Genomic DNA, 22,164 nt, shown 5'->3' with positions numbered 1-22,164 from the left:
AGTTAACTCAATACATTTAATCTTCATCCGGTGATTATGTCTGGCTGTGCAAACAAAGTGTTCAATCATCTCTTACCCTTTAATGCAGTTTATATACCGAGCCAGCTACATTTATCATCTGAACTTCGAGTTAAAGCAAAATAACATATTGAATCAAATATTAGGTGCTGTTGCTTTCTGCAAGTGTATGATCCAGTGCCCAAGTGCCTGAAATGTTATAATAAACAACAATAGCAGACTCACACCCTCAAGGGTCTGAGAAAAGAATCCATATCTCTTTGGACTGAAACAATTGGGCCACTTGTCTGGTCCTTACCAGCACCCTGCCCACTGTGTCTGCTACTGTATCACCAGTTTTACTGTAAATGCCATGAACATCGTGCGAGCTGGAAGGAAATCATGAGTAGGTTTGGAAGTTCAGTTTAATCAGCGCTTAACAAACCCTCCAAAAATGATCATGCTGTGCTTTAATATGCTTTTAACCAGATTACTCCCTGCGGCATGTAATATATACTTCTTCAAAATGGGCTGTTCTACTGGAATTGCTAAACGCAAGTCTTCAGCGAGCAATACTCCAGCCTTCTGTTAACCTAGAAACTGAGGTTAAAGAATAATGGCCCTTTTCAATGCGATTTACAGTTTACAGCTACAGGTTCATTTGTCACCCTTTCCGTGATCATTTTATTCAATGTGCATGTTTGTACTTTTAAATCTTCCGTCGCTTTAGAACCCGGCTTTGGTATAAGTAAGCATGACTTCAACTGAGAAACAAATATCATTTCTAAGCATGAGCATAAGATACGGTGCCAAAAATGTCAAACTTTCTGTTTTCTTTCCTTTCTCCTGAGTAAAACAAGGCGGCAACAAGTTGGTATTCTCAAGGTAAGTGATAATAGCTAACTGAGCTTTTGAGCCACTGGTACTTTCCTTCAAATATACTCACAGATTTACTCTGCAGAGCATTCAAATAAAATGGGGTTCTGGAATATATTTTATTATGATTGAACTTGTTATCTGTTTCCACGGGTGTACTCTCTATTGATCTAACAATGTAGCACAGCATGCTATAGAACGTGGTTATCAGTGCCTGGATGTTTAGGGTTGATTCTGTGATAAGAATACTGATCGCTGATGCACAGTTTGCAGTAATTTGACCAAACTTTAAAAATTGACCAAATCTTGTGTACTGGCCTGCTTAACACGGCCAAAAGACTTATAATAATAATCGCTTATTGTCACAAGTAGGCTTTAATTAAGTTACTGTGAAAAGCCCCCCCGTCGCCACATTCCGGCGCCTGTTCGGGGAGGCCGGTACGGGAATTGAACCCACGCGACTGGCCTTGTTCTGCATTACAAGTCAGCCAATTAGCCCACTCTGCTAAACCAGCCCCATCAAAAGACTTTTCGATGCAGAATAAAATGCTGAACATTGGATGCAGTTTTTTTTTCTGTGGATGAGGAAGACCCAGGTCAGGAGCAAATTGATGGACTGGAAAAACAAACACATCATGGTCAGGTTTTGAGGCTTGCGGATGATTTAACAAACTACTGATAAGAGGAACTGGAAAACAAGCTCTTATTGGAATGCAAAGGTTAATCAGTGCTTATAAGAAATGAGGACGGTGTGATTGGAATAACAGACTTGATGAACAGATCCTAGCGTAAACAACTGATAACGGGCAAACGTAGACAGCAAAGCTCCTGAAAATTTGTTTGAAGACCTGATATGGGAGGTTCAATGGAGTTGAGGAAGTGATCAAAGGGAATGGCAAAAACTAAGATGTAAAGGCGATGAACAGAAAGCACATGTGAAGGCTGCAGAAGCAGATGACAAGTAAACAGATAACATTAAGACAGGCTTATATATCATTCGCGAGACAAAGAATGCCCTCGACATATTATTTGGCATTTTTGCATTAAGGGAACTTCTTCAGGGCAATAAGGTCCTGTCAATATAACAACCAGGTCCACCCTTGGAAAAAGGATGTAAAAAGGTCATACAAAAAGGTACTAACATTAGCAGGCTCCAGACAGCAAAGATGCTGCTGTTAATAGGTGTGATTGGGGCTCAGGATTTGTCTCGGGGGGCTGAGAATGTGGCAGAGGGTCACAAGCTCCTCATTGGAAAGGGTTAGGGCTCAGAAGAAGACAACTGAGCCATTTATAGCTTGGTGTAGCTTGAGAGAGTCTGCACTGGCCTTTGCTCTGATAGAGCACCCTACCTAGGCCCAATCCCCTGCTCCTATCCCCGTAACCCTACCTAACCATTTGGGTAATATTAACATGGCCGATTCACCTAACCTGCACATCTTTGGACTGTGGGAGGAAACTGGAGCACCCGGTGGAAATCCATGCAGACACGGGGAAAAAGTGCAAACTCCACACAGACAGTCACCTGAAGTCAGAATTGAACCTGGGTCTCTGGTGCTATGTCACAGCAGTGCTAACCACTGTGCCACCATGCCGCCATAGAGATAATGAATTTCCATCAACAGGAATCTCGCATGGGAAAATTATCGACTTCTGGAAAAAACAGATTATGTTTTAAAATCAAATTGTCTCTGGTGATTGCAGTTTAACATGGGCTTCAATTATTGGAATCTCAAGACTACCGTGGAGAAAAATCTGCCACTGCACAGATATCAGCAAAGGACTCATAACATTGCTTGCAGGTGGGTCTATTGTGGTAGAGGTGAACTTCTCCACCCTGTGTTTCGGCATGGTGGGGAGACCCACTGGAGTTTTTGGCTCTGGAGAAAGTGAAAGCTCTAAGAGGGGTGAGTGACAGGTTCTACAATACTTGGGGTTTGTTCATTTTGCATTTTGGGGAATTGGTTACTGTTAACTGCTGAGGGAGGGGCGGAGGGAGATATTGGTGGGGTGGGGGGATTTAATGTGTTGGATGGACTTTGTGTTGTAAAGTGTCAAAATGTTGAAATAAAAGTATGTTTTAAAAAAAGAGGACTCATAACAGCGAATTATTCTTTTACCTTTCAGAATTGAATTTCAATTTGACTCTAAAAGTAACTTCCTTCTGAATATCTTGTAATTCTATAACTTGCGTGCTGTATGTGTGTGTTGCGAGGATCATAAGAACATAAGAACTAGGAGCAGGAGTAGGGCGTCTGGCCCCTCAAGCCTGCTCCGCCGTTCAATGAGATCATGGCTGATCTTTTGTGGATTCAGCTCCTCTTTCCGGCCCGAACACCATAACCCTTAATTCCTTTAATCTTCAAAAAACTATCTATCTTTATCTTAAAAACATTTAATGAAGGAGCCTCAACTGCTTCACTGGGCAAGGAATGCCATAGATTCACAACCCTTTGGGTGAAGAAGTTCCTCCTAAACTCAGTCCTAAATCTACTTCCCCTTATTTTGAGGCTATGCCCCCTAGTTCTGCTTTCACCCACCAGTGGAAACAACCTGCCCGCATCTATCCCATCTATTCCCTTCATAATTTTGTATGTTTCTATAAGATCCCCCCTCATCCTTCTAAATTCCAATGAGTACAGTCCCAGTCTACTCAACCTCTCCTCGTAATCCAACCCCTTCAGCTCTGGGATTAACCTAGTGAATCTCCTCTGCACACCCTCCAAACATGGGTTTACCTTTATCTTACTGAATATTTTTATATCTTTACCTGGGTGCGTTTTTAAACTTAATACAAACAAACTGCTTTCTGTTTTGAACTCAAGAAAATATGCCAAACAATTTTGTTTTTCGCAATCAGCACATAAATGGTTAAGCACAGACATTGAGTAAACACCTTGTACCATATGCCTGTTGCTGTAAGATTCAGCGTGGTATATTGGAAAGTAATTTATAGCCTTTCTCGTATGGCAGTAACAGACTGAGAGAGGTTTCCGAGGTACAGAGGTGAGGCCATAAAGAGATTTAAACACAATGGTGAGAATTCTAAATTGGGGGACCAGGTGCCAATGTAGGTCACTAAGATTCTGGGTGATGGGTGAGTTGTTATGGGGTAAGATATGGCCAGCAGAGTTTCAAATGAAGTAAAATGTACAGAGGGTAGAGGATGAGAGAGCAGGCAGTAGAGAATAAGAACTGGCAAGTATGGGGATGATAAAGACATGGAGTTTCAGAAACCGATGGGCTGAAGTAGGAGCAGAGGTGGGTGAGGCAGTTATTATGGACGGAGATGAAATGGGTGGGAAAGTCAGTTCACAGATGCATTAGATGAAGCAGTCTTGTGAACGCAAGATGGTGGCTCCATTGAGGACAGAATCAATGACAAGTGAATGCTTGTGCAGGAGGCTGAAGTTGATGGTCTACAAAAATAATGCATTGCACATAATAGTGGCAATAAAACAGGAATGAGGAATAGACAATGCAAGTAATGTATGTGCAAACTTTTCTGAAGCATGAAGATAATGCAAAGGGATCAGTGAATATTTTTAAGGTTGATATAGATAGATCTTGAGTAACCAAGGAGTCAAAGGTTATCGGGGATCAGCAGAACGTGGAGTTGAGACCATAGTCAGATCCACCATGATCTTATTGAATGGTCTACCGCTATTCCTAATTCATATGTTTGTCAGCCTGTTCGGAACCACATCCAGAGTGCAGTTCTACAGTGCTCCCACATACAACGAAAGCTTCTGACCCTTGTGCCAGGGTGCATCTGCAGTCAACATCATCCCACCCCCCAGCTCCAAGAAGTGCCGGCGAACACTATATATTTCAATTACGGTTATAGTGGCTCAATTTCATTTATTAGTTGTAACAATATTGGAAATGGGGGGGAAATTATACAGGGTGGCTGGAGGTTGAAGGCATTGGCTTTTCCCTAAATTCTGGCCATCATACATGTTTGCTTCCTATTGCTTTTAATTTGGATGATGCTCAAAGCCAATGTTGATACACTGGTGAGCATTCTCACACCTATTTCATGACTCTCTGAACCAAACAGCAACTCATCTCTTTGAGTGGCCATTTTGAGGCCATCAGGAAGGAACCAATAGCCTGGAGGTCAAGAGCTATTGTTCTATTAACTGCAGCTCATTCTCCATCAAAGCTACACAAGCCCAACATTACTTTTATGTCGACTTCTTGTTGGAGGAAGGTAGCTGCTTCTTTACCCCGAAGGGAAGTTGGTGCAAGTGGTTCTTCTATGAGACATTGACCTGTCAGCCATCCCAAAGATTCAATAATGGCCTGTTGGGGATTTATTGCATGAACCGGGAAGTATCACCAAACACCATTAGGAGTCACCAACAAGAGCTTAATTGACATTAATATGCAGCAGATATTGAAATGGAACCAACTCAATTTAAGTTCCATTGTCTTAAAGTAAAACCTTTCTTTTGTTTTGACAAGGTGAAAAAGTTGGACCATTTTAAATTCACCAATGGAGCCACAATGGGTCAGCCCAATACAATTAAATGCCCCCCCCCCCCAAAGGAGGGCGCCATTAATTTGAACGGGGAAAATTAGCAAAAGCTTTAAAGAGAATTTCATTTATTTGCCAACCCTCAACTTTTGACAATAGATGGAGTTGTGGGTAGAGGAATGTACAGGGCAGCACGGTAGCATAGTGGTTAGCACAATTGCTTCACAGCTCCAGGGTCCCAGGTTTGATTCCTGGCTGGATCACAGTCTGTGCGGAGTCTGCACATTCTCCCTGTGTCTGCATGGGTTTCCTCTGGGTGCTCCCACAGTCCAAAGGTGTGTGGGTTAGGTGGATTGGCCATGCTAAATTGCCCTTAGTGTCCAAAAATGTTAAGTGGGGGTTACAGGGATAGGGTAGATATGTGGGCCTCAATAGGGTGCTCTTTGTAAAGGCAGATGCAGACTCGATGGGCCGAATGGCCTCCTTCTGCACTGTAAATTCTATGATTCTATGATCAGAATAAAACCTTCAACAAATCGTGCCAAGTTGAACTGTTCAATCATTTTGTTACCTCACAATCCAGTTGGTGAACCAATGCTATGTCTGCCTGTGCAGGATACCTTGGCTCCAGAATGTACATCAGTTCTGTGTTTAAATATTGCTGAGTTGGCTACAACACTTCTGGCCCCTTATTAAATGTTTGTATTATATCTTTCAAAATATTTAAATATTAAAATGGGACTTGTTTCAACTTTTTTGGATACATTTTCCGACATATAGCCAATAGAGAACAACGTGCGGAAATGTGAGATGATCCATTTTGGAACTGTGCAAGACCAACCAAAATGTTGCCTCAATGGCAAGCAATGAGGGCAATGGAGGATTAAATGGTTTTGAGTGTCCATGTGCACAACTCACTAAAAGCGAGCAACAAGTCATCAAAAAAGATATATAGAATGTTGGCTATCATGATATTCAGGTAAACATCATGGCGCAAACATACAGACATACTGATGGACAGATCAACGGACCAATCAATACACACACAACACCACAGCCAATCACAGGCAAGAGCATACACACTTTAAAACGGGGGACACGGCACTTCCCGCTCATTCCAGCAGGAGACAGCTCAGGGCACAGAGCTCACAGCAAACCACTCAGACATCCACCATGTGCTGAGTGCCACTCCAAGATAGTGTTAGGGATAGGTCAACAGATTCAAGGGTAATGAACGAACCACAGTAACCAGTTTACCATTGTAAATATTGTTAGTAATAAAACTGAGTTGTACCATCCGCAACCGTGTTGGTTCGTCTGTGTAGCAGAGCACCCAACATGACATAGTACCAGGATTGGAACCCGGTAACTGTGAGACCTACCTCCGAATCCTCAGGAATCCGCCATCCTGCGCCATGGACACTGTCAGCACGCCGCAGCCGTTACAAATTGCTGGAAACCTCGGCGTCAATTGGAAGCTGTTCAAACAGCGCTTCCAGCTCTTCCTGGAAGCCACCGAAAGGGAGAGCGCTTCGGACACCAGAAAAATCACCCTCCTCCCTCTCCACGGCAGGGCAACACGCCATCCATGTCTACAACTCCCTGGTGTTCGCGGAAGGTAAGGACAAGTACAAGACGGTCCTTCTCAAACTCGAGCAACACTTCAGCGTCGAGGTAAATGAGAGTTTCGAGAGGTATCTCTTCCAGCAGCGCCTGCAGGGTAAGGATGAACCCTTTCAATCTTTCATTACACACCTCCGTACCCTCGCGCAGTCCTGCGGTTACGACACCACCTCCGATTCAATCATTTGGGACCAGATTGTTCTTGGGGTCACCTCGGGCGCCCTACGCCAGCAGCTCCTCAAAATTAAAGGCCTCACTCTAGCCTCCACAATCGAAGCCTATGTCCTTCATGAAAACACGACCAGCCGCTACTCCCAATTTCAAGTGGCCGAATCGGCGCGGCAGGGGCCCTACACGCCCGAATCGGCAAGGCAGGCGTCCTACGAGGCCGAACGGGTCCAGGCGATCGAGTTCCTCCCGGCCTGCGGCCCGGACGAGGGCGGCCAATTCGCGCACTTTCTGCGGCCTCCCGCATTTGTGCGCGCCAAAAAAGATGTCGACGCAGAGGGACATGATGCGCAGGCGCGCTCGATGCAAGACCGAACTGCGCATGTGCGGTGGCGCAACGAACACCATGACGTCACGACATGCGGCAACTGCGGAGCCGCACATTTAAAGCGGCAATGTCCGGCAAAAAACCGACAATGCCTTCGCTGTGGCAAGATGGGCCACTACGTTGCCTGCTGTCGAGCAGCTCAACCTGCCAATGCTCCCCAATTCCGACAACCTCGCGGGGATGTGTGGACCATTCAGCCTCTGTACTATGAGTCGTGCCAAGACGAGATCCAAACCAGTGACACAGCCGACCGGGACGCCTTCCGTGTTGCGGTCATTGATAGGAACCGGGGGCGAAATTCTCCCCCAACGGCGCGATGTCCGCCGACTGGCGCCAAAAACGGCGCCAATCAGACGGGCATCGCGCCGGCCCAAAGGTGCGGAATGCTCCGCATCTTTGGGGGCCGAGCCCCAACATTTAGGGGCTAGGCCGGCGCCGGAGGGATTTCCGCCCCGCCAGCTGGCGGAAATGGCATTTGGTGCCCCGCCAGCTGGCGCGGAAATGCGGCGCATGCGTGGGAGCGTCAGCGGCCGCCGACAGTTTCCCGCGCACGCGCAGTGGGGAGAGTCTCTTCTGCCTCCGCCATGGTGGAGGCCGTGGCGGAAGCGGAAGGGAAAGAGTGCCCCCACGGCACAGGCCCGCCCGCGGATCGGTGGACCCCGATCGTGGGCCAGGCCACCGTGGGGGCACCCCCCGGGGTCAGATCGCCCCGCGCCCCCCCCAGGACCCCGGAGCCCGCCCACGCCGCCTGGTCCCGCCGGTAAATACCAGCTTTGATTTACGCCGGCGGGACAGGCAATTTCTGGGCGGGACTTCGGCCCATCCGGGCCGGAGAATTGAGCGGGGGGGTCCCGCCAACTGGCGCGGCCCGATTCCCGCCCCCACCCAATCTCCGGTACCGGAGACTTCGGCGGCGGGCGGGGGCGGGATTCACGGCGGGGGGTCGGAGAATGACGCCCCGGATGTCTCCAGGCAGGACCCACCAGCCGATGCCAGTGAACAGCGTCAATCCGGGTGATGAATGGTGTGCCACCCTAACGGTCAACCGATCACCGATAACATTCCGTCTGGACACTGGTGCCTCCACCAACCTAATAGCATGGTCAGCCTTCTACGCCTTGAAGGTCAGACCACCAATTCGGCCATCCCGTTGCAAGATGGTCGGCTACAATGGAAAGGTTATCCTGGCCATGGGATCCTGCCAGCTCCAGGTGACACACAACATATACACGGCCACACTGTCCTTCGAAATAGTCGGACCATCAAAGGACTCCCTGCTAGGCGCAATGCAAGGTTCTCCACCTCGTGCAGCGGGTCCACGCTCTGTCTCCAGAAGGCACATCAGACTTCCCGAATGCAAAATTTAGGGCACAGCTTCAATCACTCCTCGCCCACAACCAGGAGGCATTCGAGGGCATGGGCTCACTGCCCTATACTTACAGAATACGACTCAAACCAGACGCCACCCCGGTCATTCGCGCACCTCGCAGGGTGCCAGCGCCACTCAAAGACCGCCTCAAGCAGCAGCTGCAGGATCTCCAGGACCAAGGGGTGCTATCCCGGGTCACGGACCCCACGCCATGGGTCAGCTCCATGGTGTGTGTTAAGAAGCCCTCTGGCGAACTCCGGATCTGCATTGACCCGAAAGACCTGAACAACAACATAATGAGGGAACACTACCCCATACCCAAATGGGAAGAGGTCACGGGCGAAATGGCCCAGGCTAAAATCTTTACAAAGCTAAATGCCTCAAAGGGTTTTTGGCAGATCCAACTGGACCAGTCCAGCAGGAAGCTGTGCACCTTCAACACTCCTTTTGGGAGGTTCTGCTATAACAGAATGCCGTTTGGCATCATCTCTGTCATGATATTCAAACACACACATCATGATAGACACACCAACAGACAAATCAGAACACACAACACCACAACCAATGACAGAAAGATATAAAAGCACAGACACAACCCCTGGTGGTCAGAAAGAGCGGCAGAGGAGAACCAGGACACAGCTATAGCCGGGGACACTCAGGGAGACAGCACGTGCAGAGTATCCAGAACGAACTGTAATATAAGAGTTATAATAAAATAGAGTTGTACCACATACAACTGTGTTGGCTCATCTGTGCACCAGAGCACCCAACACCACATGGTACAGGAGTGGATCGATACCTGCCGGCATACATCCAGTGTACAGAGACAACCAGCAGTGCCCAGACATGATGTACGAGCTCCCGGTTCCGCAGGCGCTCCAGTGCGACGGCGACCTCCACGAAAACTGGCGGCGATTCCGGCAAATGTTCGAGATGTTCCTGGCGGCAGCTCAACTCCAAGACCTGGATGATAAGGAAAAAATTGAATTTCTCCTCATCGTCGCCGGTGCAAGGGCAAGAGCAATGTTCAGAAGGTTCAGGTTCTTCAGGAGGCAGCAAAGGCACGATTACCAGGCAGTCATGGGCAAATTCGCCAAGTACTGTGAAGAATACGCAATCCAATGGGGACTTAAAGGTAAGAAAAGCTGCAGTACTCACCTCGTGGCTGGGATCCCGGAGCCCGAGGTCCCGGGCCTGAGAAAAGGCTGGGTCGAGGTCGACGGCCATCTTGCTAAAGGTATAACGCTAGCACAGTTGCGCGAGAAGTGCGCAGAACCGGAAGTTTCGTATGCGCATGCGCAATATGGTGCGCATCCGCAGTTAAGAAAATGGCCATCGGTAAAGGAACAGCGATCTGAGCATGCGCAGTCGCTTCCTACGTGCTACATACCGAGCATCAGGATGTCAGAGGCCCCAGACTGCATCAATTTAAAAGGGAAATGTCCCAAATCCAATTTAAAAGGGAAACGTCCCAAATCAAAAAAACAAAAATCTGTTAAAGCTGTAAAACAACCTTCCCTCACCTGGAATGACAGCGCAGTGCCGCAAATTGACCCAGGAGATGAATTTTACCTCCGAAGAACCCTCCGACAAGCAGTTACCTACGCACAAGCCGATGATTCCGACCTTGAATACTTCGATGACGATTTTTACAGTGTTTCCGGACCTCGCGAGCCCAATGATAGCTCCGTGGTCCTATATGACTATGACTCGGACGAACCTTTCGTGTTGCACATTGGCGGCCCCCATACTGAATCCGACGCAGATGCGGATTCATTTTTCGGATTTGAGGATCTTCAACCCAGCAGATATGACGTTCCAACTTATCAGTACCGGATGATGCTGCAGCCTGACATTACCAGACAGGGAGCGGTGCAAGCACACGGAGAGTGCCCTGCTGCCACACAGAGCGTGGTCCACGTCCCGCTCAACGTTCCCGACTCTATGAAAGAAGACATGCAAGACTCCAGAGTGCAGTCCTCGCATGAACCAGAAGTGACTCCAGTGTCACAAGCTTCCACAGCAAGCTCGTGGACAGCCTCCACGATAGAAGTAACGCAAGACTCCAGAGCGCAGTCCTTGCACGAACAAGAAGTGACTCCAGTGTCACAAGTCTCCACAGAGAGCTCGTGGACAGCCTCCACGATAGAAGCAACGCAAGACTCCAGAGCGCAGTCCTTGCACGAACAAGAAGTGACTCCAGTGTCACAAGCCTCCACAGAGAGCTCGTGGACGGACTCCACGATGGAAGGAACGCAAGACTCCAGAGCGCAGTCCTTGCAGGAACAAGACCATGAGGGTCTAGCAACCTCTCCTGACCAACCAGCGGCAGACGATGCAAGTCTGCCATGCTCCCGTGAACAGCAAGAAGGCTATAACAGCCTACCATGCTCCACTACACAGCAGCATGACCATGACGGTCTCTCATGCTACAATAAAGGGCACAGCGCTGAAGACTGTTCAAGCCCAACTGAAGACAAGCCAAAGGAATCGCCTCGTCCAAGCCCGAAGAAAAAAGGTTTATGCGCTGACCTTCAGGATCATTGTAGCCGAACAGAGATTAATAATGCAGCACGGCCACAGAAGGATGCTGAGGATTTCCTAACGAAATTAATTGTATGTTTAACTTGCAAGGAGCAGACTGAGAATTGCCAGTGTTTTAGTACGGATCGAAAAAATGGACAAGACATTGATCCTCAGGTAATGGAAATAACACAACCTGACTCATATCCACAGCAGGGACAAATGTCTCCCTTCAACACAATGCCGCAAAATCCCAACTTCGGAGACCAGCAGTTAGTCAGTAATGACTCTTCAAACCTGGATGGGAACATTAATTGCATTGAACCTATACACACTCCACTGATTATTGAGCAGAACATTGGAGCAAGAATCCTGAGGACACCGACATCGAGTAGCCAGATAACGAATTTAACACCCACAGCAGTTTCAAGTGAACCAAGTGTGCTTTCCACTAATGATGAAGATGCAGATAAGGTCGAACCGATTATCCATTGTACCACACTAACCCCAGTGCTCAAGCAGTTATGTATGGGGAGTATAATGTGGGCAATTGAGAACAGTAAAAAAGAGACTGTGACCATGCCAGTCCCAGCAAAATCAGACCCAGAGACCATGAAGGCATGTACATCAAACAAAGTTACATATGAGGTACCTGAGAAGAAAAGTGAAACGGAATGTTCTTTGGAAAATGGTACAATGTCGATAGAAACAGTGGATACTATATTCGAGACCATACATATGGGAGAATTTGGGGGTAATAAACAAGGTTCTGCAATGTCTGGGGGAAGATTTAAAGTTCCAAAGAAGAAAAGCCCAAATGAAGGACAATGGCAAGAAAATGACAGTCCACCGACATGGTGTGCACCACCAGATGAAAACTCTGACAATTTACCCAACCCTAGTGAACAGCAAGCTGCTAATGACGATCTATCCACGGGATGTGAGACGAGTGACAACAGCACCCCACTTCCCATGCAAAAGGTGCAAGGTGACAGACCTCGCCTAGTGCGTACCAAGGCACTCAACGATCACGGTGGGACCACTGACGACTGCGGTGGCGGCGCACCGCTTCCACCCTCGATGGCTCGAGCCTCTCCACTGGTTGGTGCATTCCTGCATGTTCCGACTCCAGAAGTGCAGCTTCAGGGAATCTCGGCTGCCTCCAGTGAACCTGTTGGGACTCCGGACGGGGGGCATCGACGGAAGGCAGACCGGACTCCAGATGGGGAGCAGCCAAGCGCCGACTCTGATCTGCGCACGCCAGACCTTGCTCCGGACGGGCGGTGTCGCGGCCTCGGTGATGGCACGCTCAGGGTGACGGCAGATGCCACGGCGACAGGGAATGGATCGCGTGGCAGTCCCACTGGGTCGGCAGTGGCAACCAGCACCGGCGGTCCAAGATGGACACACCAACTCGCGCCATCGCCAGACGTTGATGCGAGCAACAATTCTCTATCCAAGGCGACATGCTTCGACGTTTCTCTGCGGAGTCGCCCTTCCGGCACAGCAGGTGGCCGGAACCAGCGTACACGGTCTTGGCCAACTTCCACATCTGGCACAGTCATCGCCTTGCATGATATTAGTGATGGTGCTACTTCAATGGCAACGACCCATCGGCTACAAGATGCCGTCCACCACAAACATAAAAAGAAAACAGACTCCACCTTGTTCCTGGCATGCAGGGCGGATGGATTGGTGCGTAGGCGCAATCAGCGGGCTCTGTGCCGCCTTCCACGCTCGCAACTGCACCGTACGCACACGCCGGATCCTCCACTGGTTCCCAAGGATGACTTCGTGGAGATGCCACGGATCATGCCCCTTCCATCGCCACCAGAACCAAACCACAGCCAGGGCACCACTAACAAAGATGTTGAATGTCATATTTGCAAGAATGAAAAAGACCAAGCACTGCAGGAAGTACAACAAATGGTAAAGTAGAGACTTCGGCAACAGCATCACCTCCAACAGTCCAAGGTGAACCAGTGTGACCACAAATCTCCACAGCTGAACCGGCTTGAGGACCAGCCCATTCTTGAGGCGGTCACCCACTAGACTGGACTTATAACGCTGTTAATACGTTCAAAAAGTCAAACACTTCTGTATTATAACCTGTTGTTGTTTATTGTTCCAGATATCGTCTGACCGGACCAATGTTCAAGTTTTTTTTTTCTCTCGCATCCAAGTTTTGTTATGGTACAACCTTGTTAGTGTGACGCACCCGACATCGCCCCATGTAAATAGTTACGTCATAAACACACGCTGTACACAACACAAACGCACACTCTTAGATGCACTCACGACACAATTGTATTTATAACCACGTAGGCACTTGTCTTTGTAAAAAAGGGGGATGTCATGATATTCAAACACACACATCATGATAGACACACCAACAGACAAATCAGAACACACAACACCACAACCAATGACAGAAAGATATAAAAGCACAGACACAACCCCTGGTGGTCAGAAAGAGCGGCAGAGGAGAACCAGGACACAGCTATAGCCGGGGACACTCAGGGAGACAGCACGTGCAGAGTATCCAGAACGAACTGTAATATAAGAGTTATAATAAAATAGAGTTGTACCACATACAACTGTGTTGGCTCATCTGTGCACCAGAGCACCCAACACCACAATCTCGGCATCCGAGGTCTTTCACAGGATCATGGAACAGATGATGGAGGCATCGAAGGGGTGCGCGTCTACGTGGACGATGTCATCATCTGGTCCACCACACAGGAGCACATCAATCGTCTTCAGCGCGTCTTTGCGCGGATACGGGAAAACGGCCTGCGCCTCAACCGAGCCAAGTGTTCTTTCGGCCAAACCGAGCTGACGTTTCTGGGGGACCACATATCCCGGTCAGGGGTCCGTCCGGATGCAGACAAGGTGAGCGCCATTACAGCCATGCCGCAGCCGGCAGACAAGAAAGCAGTGCTACGCTTCCTAGGCATGGTCAACTTCCTGGGGAAGTTCATTCCCAACCTTGCCTCCCTCACGACGGCTCTTCGCCAACTAGTTAAGAAGTCCACGGAGTTCCAGTGGCTGCCCACACACCAGAAGGAATGGGAGGAGCTCAAAATTAAGCTCATCACAGCCCCGGTATTGGCGTTTTTTGACACATCTCGTGACACTAACATTTTGACTGATGCCAGCCAGTCCGGCATTGGGACGGTATTCCTACAGCGGGATGACACTGCGTCATGGGCCCTGGTCGCCTATGCCTCACAGGCCATGACCCCCACAGAACAGCGCTACGCGCAGATCGAAAAGGAGTGCCTGGGTTTGCTAACCGGAATAGACAAGTTCCATGACTACGTGTCTGGTCTCCCCCAGTTTACCGTTGAGACTGACCATCGCCCCCTGGTCAGCATCATACATAAGGACCTGAACGAGATGACCCCTCGCCTCCAGCGCATCCTATTCAAACTCAGGAGGTACGACTTCCAACTGGTCTACACCCCGGGAAAGGACCTTATCATTGCGGATGCCCTATCTAGAGCAGTGAGCACACCGCCCGACTCGGAGGGGTTCGCCTGTCAGGTCGAAGCGCAGGTGGCCTTCACAACGGCAAATCTGCCAGCCGATGACTCCAGTCTGGCCCGTATTCACCAGGAGACTGCGGCTGACCCTCTTCTACAATGTGTGATGGGCCACATGATGGGAGGGTGGCTCAAAGGACAGTGCCCGCAGTTCTACAATGTTCGGGACGACTTGGCCGTCATTGATGGTGTCCTAAAGCTGAACTGGATTGTGATTCCACACAGCATGCACAAGCTGGTCCTCGACCAACTACACAAAGGCCATCTGGGGGTCGAGAAGTGCAGACGGAGGGCCCGAGAGGCGGTATACTGGCCGGGCATCAGTGATGACATTGCCAATATAGTCCTCAACTGCCTCACCTGCCAAAGGTTTCAGCCGGTGCAAACTCCTGTGATGCTTCAGCCCCATGAGCTGGTGACGTCCCCCTGGGCGAAGGTGGGTGTGGACTTTTTTCACGCGCTCGGCAGGGACTACGTAATCGTCATAGATTACTTTTCAAACGATCCAGAGGTCATACGCCTGCACGATTTGACATCGTCCGCTGTCATAAGGGCCTGCAAAGACACCTTCGCACGCCACGGCATTCCGATTACTGTCATGTCGGACAATGGGCCCTGTTTTGCCAGCCGGGAATGGTCTTCCTTTGCTGTTTCGTATGGCTTCACACACGTGACGTCCAGCCCTCTGCATCCCCAGTCCAATGGAAAGGCGGAGAAGGGCATTCACATCGTCAAGCGGCTCCTCTGCAAGGCTGCTGCTGCCGGATCGGATTTCTGCTTAGCCCTGCTAGCCTATCGCTCGGCCCCACTAGCCACTGGCCTCTCACCAGGCCAGCTGTTGATGGATCGCGCCCTCAGGACCACTGTGCCGTCCATTCTGGTCCCCACAACCAACCATGCTCCAGTACTGCATAGGATGCGACTGCAGCACGTTCGCCAGAAGGTGGCACATGACACACGGGCAACTGATCTTCCCGCCCTGGCGCCTGGGGACGACGTCCGCATCCACCTACCAGAAGGTGGCTGGTCAGCACCTGCCGTAGTTCTCCGACGCGTGGCTCCCCGCTCGTTCCTGGTTCGAATGCCTGATGGCTCCATTCGCAGGCGCAATCGCCGGGCTCTTCACCTGCTTCCAAGCTCACTGTGGGAACTCACACCGGTGCCACGCCCTCCTGTTGTTCCTGATGTCGACTTTGTGGTGCTTGCTGCCACCATGCCCGTTCCATCGTCGCCCGTGGCCAGACCCATTCCTCAGCCGGTGAATCCTGACCCACCCTTGAGGCGGTCAACCCGAATTCGGCGCCCACCTACTAGGCTGGACTTATGAGCCTGTTTGAACATTGAACTCACTGATGTATCATGCCACTGTGTTAATATGTTTATTTTTTTCCTTGTCGTTACAGGAGTTCGTTTTGACGTTTAACATTTCCACGTGTTTTGATAATGGTACAACTTTGTTGCTATGTCGCACCTGACATCGCCCCATGTATATAGTTTAGCCTCATGTACATTCTGTAGATATTGCACACACACACATTCAGCTGCACTCAGTACACATCTCTATTTATAACCACATAGGCACATGTTCTTGTAAAAAAGGGGGGATGTCATGATATTCAGGTAAACATCATGGTGCAAACATACATACATACTGATGGACAGATCAACGGACCAATCAATACAACACCACAGCCAATCACAAGCAAGAGCATACACACTATAAAACGGGGAACACAACACTTCCCATTCATTCCAGCAGGAGACAGCTCAGGGCACAGAGCTCACAGCAAGCCACTCAGACATCCACCATGTGCTGAGTGCCACTCCAAGATAGTGTTAGGGATAGGTCCACACATTCAAGGGTAATGAACGAACCACCGTAACCAGTTTACCATTGTAAATATTGTTAGTAATAAAACTGAGTTGTACCATCCGCAACCGTGTTGGTTTATCTGTGTAGCAGAGCACCCAACACGACATTGGCCTTCAAAGAGAATGATGCTTCAGCTGTACAGGGCCTTGGTCAGACGCTGAAGTACAGTGTTCAGCGTTGGGCACCGTATTTCACAGATATTAATTTGGAATGCACGTAACACAGATTCTCCACAGAGGTGCACTAATGTGTCATTTTAACACAAATCAAACATGTTGGGCCAGATATTTGCAGTGTCGGGAGACCCATCCGTTCTTTAAAATGGTGGGTAGGACACAGAACAGCAATCCCTGCCCCAATTTCCTATAGATCCCATTTTCACCAGTAGGGGATAGGGGATACAGCACAGAGGTCAAACAAGCCCCATTTTCGCGATAGCAATAGCCTTAATCTGCGGTGCGGGGGTTACGAATTTATGGAAGAGGTGTAAAGCCTCATGCTAAGCTCTATCTGCAGGGGTTTAGAAATTTAAAAATAAACGGCCTGTCTGTATCAGTGAGAGTTGAAAAATATCTGTTCGACCAGTGACAAGTGCTGTTTGTTACCATTACCCCAAGGGCGATCATTGTATCATTTTTAATGCTTGGCTGCTTTATCCCAGCAAAAGGTTGTAAATTCATAGCCCAACGGGATTTTCAAAGCATTAGCTGTCATTGATGTGTGGTTATGAATACAACTCTGTTTGCATTTAAAAGGGATTAAGCCCTTGTGGGGTATTTCAAGTTTTTGAATGGGCTTTGCATGAATGAAATCTCATACACAGCAACAAAATTATCCCAGGTTTGGATGCTTTTCCATCAAATTGATTTTAGTTAACTATCTTTAAAATTGAAAATATAAAGTTGTAGTTCATGAGGAAAAATTAAAACAAATGTAAATGCTCATATTCGATGCTAAAACAACTTGAAGACTATTCAAATAGGTTTTAGATTGAGGCTATGCACTATGTCCAGAAACAATCGGGGGTAGCTGACTGTTCAGGGAGAGAGAGAGGTTGTTTGGTCAATCAAAAGGTTGTTGGGTCAATGAAGCTTGGTTGATATGTAGTGTAACACGGGCGGCACGGTGGCACAGTGGTTAGTACCACTGCCTCACAGTGCCAGCAACCCGGGTTCGATTCTGACCTTGGGTGACTGTGTGGAGTTTGCACCTTCTCCCCGAGTCTGCGACGATTTCTTCCGGGAGCTTCGGTTTCCGCCCACCGTCCAAAAGCTGTGCAGGTTCCATGGATTGGCCATGTTAAATTGCCCCTTGGTGTCTGAAGGTTAGGTGGGATTGCAGGGATAGGGCAGGGGAGTGGGGCTGGGTAGGGTGCTCTTTCAGAGGGTCAGTGTAAACTCGATAGGCCGAAGAGACAAAGATCTAGGAGCTTGATGCTTGACTCCCTCCTAACCGGGGAATCCTAACTGTATGTTACGCGAAGGGAGAATGAAAAGAAACGCTTCACAAAACTGCAGGAAAGGTTTTTTGAAAAAAAATCTCATTTAATTGTAGTGTGTGACATTTTTTTGTATCCCACAATAATAAATGATATTGATAGGTATACACGGTGAACGGAATGTTAAGTATGTTTATGTTGCATTTTCACTTCACTGTTACTTTAAAGCTGTTATGAATTTAATTTCAGTCCAGGACACAGTGTGTCCTCAATTGTGCATACACTGCTTTCTATTTATATGTTGGATAACTAGATCTTGTAATGGAAAATCCCCTATGCCATTAGCCCCATGCCACGAAAGATGAGCATCACATTAAAGAGCCTATTTATATCTCATTGCTAGTATTATATAATATTAATATTACATGACTGATGTAGTTATATCGAAGCTGGAGTGTGTCTCAGCCAATTTTTAAGAAGGTAGATTTATCTAGAAAGGTTAGAAGTGGAACAGAAGGTCTGTTCGCACAAGATCTGTTTCATAGCGCCCCCTAGTGAAGGTTCTTAAGCTAAGATATTCCACACTTTCTGTCTCACCGGGTTTGTGCTCATTCCCTTTTTAAAAAGGAACATGCTTTCTGCAGACAATCATATGCTACATTAAACATGTATGCAATTTGTACACATCCATTTTCAGGGGCGGGATTCTCCCCTACCCGGCGGGGCGGGGGGTTCCGGCGTAATGGAGTGGCGGGAACCACTCCGGCGTCGGGCCGCCCCAAAGGTGCGGAAATCTCCGCACCATTAGGGGCCAAGCCCTCACCTTGAGGGGCTAGGCCCCCACCGGAGTGGTTTGCGCTCCACCGGCTATCGGGAAAGGCCTTTGGTGCCACGCCAGACGGGGCCGAAAGGTCTTCGCCGGGCGACGCATGCGCGGGAGCGTCGGCGGCTGCTGACATCATCCCCGCGCATGCGCAGGGGAGGGGGTCTCTTCCGCCTCTGCCATAGTGAAGACCATGGCGAAGGCGGAAGAAAAAGAGTGCCCCCACGCACAGGCCCGCCCGCGGATCGGTGGGCTCCAATTGTGGGTCAGGCCACCGTGGGGGCACCCCCCGGGGCCAGATCACCCCCCCCCCCAGGACGCTGGAGCCTGCCCGCGCCGCCTTGTCCCGCCATTCAAAAGGTGGTTTAATCCACGCTGGTGGGACAGGCATTCCAGCAGCGGGACTTCGGCCCATTGCGGGCCGGAGAATCGGCGGGGGTGGGCCCACCGACCGGCGCAGTGCGATTCCCGCCCCCACCGACCAGCGCAGCGTGATTCCCGCCCCCGCCGAATCTCTGGTGGCGGAGACTTCGGGACACGGCGGGGACATGATTCACGCCAGCCCCCGCCGGTTCTCCGACCCGGCGTGGGGTCAGAGAATCCCGCCCCAGATGTCCATCATATTAATCTAAATGTAAATATCAAAAGTTCCTACACAGTTGTATTTTGAATACGAGTAGCTATAATAATAATAATCTTTATTATTGTCACAAGTCGGCTTACATTAACACTGCAATTAAGTTACTGTGAAAATCCCCCAGTCGTCACACTCCGGCGCCTGTTCGTGTACACGGGGAGAATTCAGAATGTCCAATCCACCTAACAAGCATGTCTTTTGGGACTTGTGGGAGGAAACCGGAGCACCCGGAGGAAACCCATTAGGGGCACATGGATCCCGTCGATCACCCCCTTGACACGGGACATCCCATCAATGGCGGCGAACCCAACTGCCCGGGCATCCTGGTCGGCTCGGTCCATATTGAAATAGATTTATTGATCCGCCTGGGAATATAGGGCCTCCGTGATGGCATGGGTGCACCTGACAGGTCCCCACTTGGCCTCTGGAAGGACCTTGTCGTGTAAACTTTCAGGATGACCGTCACCTTGATGGTCACAGGGAGCAGGTGTCCTTCCCTTATACCCCCATGGTGCCAAGTGTGCCAACATCTGGCAGATATGTCGCACTGTCTCTCTGCTCAGCCAGAGTCTCCGACGGCATGTTCGATGCGGCAGGTCCTCGAATGACAGGCGGTGCCGGGACACATGAGGCTTCATGCAGCGCCTCCAGACACCTCCTCCTCCTCAGCCTGTTGGGGAGCTGGCTCTCCATCCTGGACGGCTGCCACTAGTTCCTCTGCTGCCCGCTCCTCTGCTGCATGCTCCACTGCTGGCCGCTCCGCTGCTACATGGACAGCTGCTGCCCGCTTCGCTGCTACAGCTTTCTCCTCCTCCTCGAGCATCTATAGCTCGATCGATATAAGTGTCAGTCTGGGCTTGGTCGCAATGCTGTCGCCCCCAGTGACTTGAACATAAAAGCCAGCTGACACTCTGGTAAAATACTGAAGGGGCACTATGGGAGACACAATATTTTGGACTGAGGTCAATCCTCCATCTAAATTGGAGGTAAAAGGTCCCATGACGCTATTTGAAAGAGCAGTCGGCGTGCCGTCACTGGTGGCTTGGCCAATATTGATCCCTCAGCCAACAGATTATTTGGTCATTGATCACAATGCTGATTGTGGCACCTTGCTGCCACCTTTTTTACCTCACAACCGTGCGCACGCTCCGGAACTACTTGATTGGCTTTGGGACTTCCTGAGGTAACGGAAGGCCTGTTATCTTTCTTTCGTTCTACAAAAAGCAAAGCAGACAAGCTAAGCAATACTGTGACAACGGGAGGCTGTGGCATTGATTTTTGGTTTTTCTCTTTTAAAATTTTGAGGAGCCAATTAACTTTCTCCAATTAAGGGGCAATTTTGCGTGGCCAGTCCACCTCGCCTGCACATCTTTGGGCTGTGGGGGCGAAACCCACGCAAACACAGGGAGAATGTGCAAACTCCACACGGACAGTGACCCAGGGTTGGGATCGAACCCGGGACCTCAGCGCCGTGAGGCAGCAGTGCTAGCCACTGCGCCACCGTGCTGCCCACCGTGGCATTGTTGACAATATGCTTTCAACTCCATCCTACAACTTACCCAATGAAACCTGAAACAAAGAGTAAAGCGAGTCTGAATTCACATAACCATTGATTTGGAATGATGGGCTATTCACATATAAAGCGACTCCAGGGAACCTGATGGTCAATTTTCGTAAAAGCTCTGATTGGAAGATGTAATCACACATTTAGTTCTATTTTTGAAATATCTCTATCAAGTCTCTCATTTCTTGAACATGATACAGAGAAGCCTGGTAATTGAGACTGCATAATTGATGAGCTGGGCTACAGGCTGCACAACTAGGTTGCAATAACCAGGTCACATAGTTGCACCAAGTACACTCACCAACACGCTTCTCTCACCTTTATTTTATCAATGGGGAAGGCATTCTACTAGCCTGACAGTGCCTTGAGAGAGGAAAAAAAACAAGATTGACAGTCAAGGTGACATTTATGAGGTAAATTCCTGTATGCTGTGCTCTAATAATGCACTCTGCTTTATGAGAAATCCTTCCACAAGAGGTGAAGAAGCTGTTAAGGAAGGGATTAATTTAAAACACTTGTGCTGCCAGCCGTATGTGAAATCTCAGCCATTCTCTTTATTGGCTATAAATGTGCTGCAATAATGAAAGTAAGGATGTGAAATGGAACCGCACCTGTAAACCAGTAGCTCACATACTTTGCTTCCCATTTTATTAAATAGCAAAGTGAGGAATGTGACAGATTGACGCTTCTGACCATGTACATGCATATGAACGGTAAACGGGCAAACAAAATATTTTCCTTTTCTACTGAAAACCACGGCCAGAATTCTCCGGTCGTCGGGATTCACTTTTCCCGTGGGCAGCGTACGCCCGGCAGCGCGTTTTACAGCGGCATGTGGTGGCTTCAATGGGAAATCACGTTAA

General features: G+C 49.1%; 1 long non-coding RNA gene across 1 annotated transcript in view; it reads left to right on the top strand.

Annotated features, from left to right (window-relative positions):
* The first annotated feature begins 373 nt into the window (after nucleotides 1-373).
* The window catches only part of LOC140387549 (uncharacterized), a 222,580-nt gene continuing 200,789 nt past the window's right edge, over nucleotides 374-22,164 (top strand). Inside the window, exon 1 of the long non-coding RNA XR_011933895.1 lies at nucleotides 374-882. This is a non-coding gene — a long non-coding RNA (uncharacterized lncRNA). The remainder of the gene's footprint in view (nucleotides 883-22,164) is intronic.

This window comes from Scyliorhinus torazame, chromosome 12 (genome assembly GCF_047496885.1).
Source record: "Scyliorhinus torazame isolate Kashiwa2021f chromosome 12, sScyTor2.1, whole genome shotgun sequence".
Classification (NCBI taxonomy): Eukaryota; Metazoa; Chordata; class Chondrichthyes; order Carcharhiniformes; family Scyliorhinidae; genus Scyliorhinus; species Scyliorhinus torazame.
Note: the sequence above shows the minus strand (reverse complement) of the source record. Positions and strands in the feature narration are given on the sequence as shown.